At 40.8% G+C, this 3,333-nt stretch overlaps 1 non-coding gene across 1 annotated transcript; it reads left to right on the plus strand.

The window, feature by feature from the left end:
- Positions 1 to 2,356: 2,356 nt before the first annotated feature.
- LOC149028742 (small nucleolar RNA R71) lies at positions 2,357 to 2,463 on the plus strand. Its single transcript, XR_016171282.1, has one exon. It is a non-coding gene; the product is annotated as a small nucleolar RNA R71 (small nucleolar RNA).
- Positions 2,464 to 3,333: the final 870 nt, after the last annotated feature.

Genomic DNA, 3,333 nt, shown 5'->3' on the forward strand with positions numbered 1-3,333 from the left:
GAGGAACCTCAGAGACGGAAATCGCAGTGGGAGTGTGGGCGGATGTTAGGGGTTTAGTTGGGTAAGCACGAAGGGTTACTCATGCAGCAGAATGTGGACAAGGGTAAGTGATGGTGCGCAGATGGAGGTATCGCCGTGGTTGAGCAGAGAAGAGGAAGAAGGGAGAGTGCAGAGATGATGGTGAATCGGTTAGGTTTGGGGTTTTTTCGGTGGGTTGTGGTGTTAAAAGAGTTGGTTCAATGTTTGGTTGGTTGAAACTGGGTTTGGGTCAAGATGGGTTAGCAGTGGGTTGAGAGTGGTTTAGAGATGTGGTTTTGAGTTTTGAAAATGATGGTTTTAATGGGTTTGGGTTGGTATTGGTTTAAAATGGTTTAAAAATGGGTTCGAGTCAGTATGGGTCAGCAATGGTTTAAGAGAGGTTTAGAAGTGTAGAAACGATGGGTTGGTTGGGTTTGAGGTTAAACCAGGTCAAGTGAGTGGTTTTATCCTTGCTGAAGTGTTGCTGCAACATTTCTACAGCAACGAACACAGAATGCTATTTTTAGTAGAGAATGCAAGACTCGTAGCTAGTGAACAAAACTTTGTTGCAGCAAAGCTATGACAAAGATAGTGAAATCTACTGGGTACTGACACATGCTCTGTTCAGCAGTTTGGTTTATTACCACTCAATCTCTTTTTTGTTCCCCACACTCCCTGCACATCAAAAATACATGTCAGCAAGTCATCTGTCAGTTTTACACCACAAATTGTAAACTACCCATGACTTTATTAAACACCTAATGAACTAATAGCCAACAACTAAACTAAAATTAATGAAATCTGGGTGGCCTCCTTTCTTTTTAAGCATCTTGAAGGATGATTGAAGATTTGTCACAATCCAATGGTGCACCCCAATAATGCTTGATCCACTGCATGCTCTAGTTCTGAAGGCCATTTAATGATTTCTTCTTGTGCACCTTCCATAATTGGACTCAAACTCCTTTGCTGCTTCACATACCTGTTGCAACATTTCTCCAACCAAATTTTGAGCTTGTACACTGAAGGATTGATCTCTTGGATCTCTATTATATTCCATCCCAATGCTCTTCTACACTTCTTCAGCACTTCAAGTAGCATATCTTCCTGCTCCTCTGTTAGCACTTCTGAAACAATAACAGGGAGTGTCTTGGCTTCAACCAAATTGGTATACTGAAGGTGTTCTGAGAGAGGTGTGAACTCTAACATAGGTGGCTCTTCAATTGATGGTTTACGGGGTTTAGTTTCACATTTAGCTAACCCAAGAGGCTTGAATGCACTCCCTCTAAATGCCTTAGCTGGTCTTGCCTCTAACCAAGCCATATATCTACCTCCTTCATCATCCACTTGTTCAATTTCTATTGCCAATGAAAGCTCTAGTGGGTTTTTAATACACTCTTTCTCCAACTCTTCTGAAGCCAGCTCTTCAATGACATCCACAACAAAGCACTCTTCTATTGCAGAATCAGTTTGTTCCGTTTGAACAGCAACAGGATCTTCCTTCTCCCCTTCTTGGATAGAAATAGGTCCCTTTTGTTGGCTAGCCTTTGAATGAGGTGGCTTTAAAGGTTTTCCACTCCTTAATGCAATAACGTTACAATGCTCCTTGCCTTCACTCCTAGGATTTTCTGTGTCACTTGGCAATGATCCTTGAGGTTGATTGCTTAAAGCATTAGCTAGCTGTCCAACTTGATTCTCCAAATTTCTCAATGAAGATGCTTGACTCTGAATAATTGCATCATTCTTTGCCATATACTCCTTTGATAGAAGCTCTATTGATGAAGAGGGTTCCCTAGGCTGAGTATTCACTTGCTGTTGAGCACTTGGAAGCTGATGAGGTCGAGTTGGGATGGAAGATGGGCCTACATTCTGTCCTTCACCATTCCAAGAGAAGTTAGGGTGCTGCCTCCAACAAGGATTATTGGTGTTGGAATATGGGTTATTAGCTTTGCTGAAATTACCAACATAGTAGGCTGATTCTGGGTTAGATGGACAACTATCAAAGACATGCTCCCCACCACAATATGTACAAGAGACTGCTGGATTTTGTTGAGTTTGTACAGCTGTAGCCAAGTTTACAGATTTTAGCACACTAGTTAGGGATGACACTTGTGCAGTTAAGGCTGTCACTGCATCCAACTCATAAATTCCTGCCACTCTCTTATTTGCATCAGCTCTTTCAGCTGGCCATTGGTAGTTGTTGTTGGCCATCCTCTCCAAAATCTCATAAGCCTCATTGTAAGACTTTGCCAATATAGCCCCATTTGTTGATGCATCCACTATGGACCGAGTTTGTCCACTTAAACCATAGTAGAAAGTCTCCATTTGAATACAATGAGGAATACCATGGTGAGGACATTTACGTAAGAGCTCCTTAAATCTTTCCCATGCTTTATGCAAAGATTCATTATTCAGTTGTTGAAAACTAGTGATATCATATCTGAACTTGGCATTCTTTGTTGCAGGGAAGTACTTCATCAAGAACTTCTTTACTAAATCATTCCATATGGCTACTGATTGTGGAGGTAAGGAGTTCAACATGCTCTTGCTCTATCCCGCAATGAGTAAGGGAATAGCTTCAATCTCAAGGCTTCTTCAGTTGCTCCAGGTATCTTGAAATAATCACTTACTTCTAAGAAGAGTCTAAGATGGAGATGAGGATCTTCTGTTGGCATCCCACTGAACTGTTCTATAGTTTGAAGCATTTGGAACATCACAGGCTTAAGTTCAAAATGTAATGCTTGAATTTCTGGCCTTACTATACTTGGATTCAGCTCATGCAACCTTGGGACGGCATATTGTCACATCCTCCCAGCCGGTACCCTATCTGGCATACCCGAGAGTGTGATCCACAGCCCAAAAGATCAAGTTTAGGAACGATCATATCCATTTCGCACAATAACATAATCAAAAGCAAGAACAAATCATAATGTTCAAGTAATTTATAATAAAAGTCAAGAAAGGATCTCAGAAGGATCACTAAAAATATCAGAGTGCGGAATAACAAGATACCAAAATCAAAAGACAACTGTAGAGTATAACGGAAATATACCCTACAAACACATGCGGAAGGTAGATCGAAATCTAAATAAAGCTCTAAGCTAATACAAGTAAAGTAAAAGATAAGTCTAGAAGAAACAAAGGAAATCTAATCCACATCTTCAGTCAGCTCTTCTGGTTCTCCAGTCTTCATCTTCTTCACCTTGCGCTTCCTCATACGGGCCGTCAAAGAAATCCAAACCTGTAGAGAAGTCTAACAACAGATTGTACAAAAAAAGGAATGAGTTTCGAAAGAAACTCAGTAAGGCAAGTTAATCC

This window comes from Hakea prostrata, chromosome 1 (genome assembly GCF_041222555.1).
Source record: "Hakea prostrata isolate BN-2017 chromosome 1, UWA_Hpros_2, whole genome shotgun sequence".
In the NCBI taxonomy this organism is placed as follows: Eukaryota; Viridiplantae; Streptophyta; class Magnoliopsida; order Proteales; family Proteaceae; genus Hakea; species Hakea prostrata.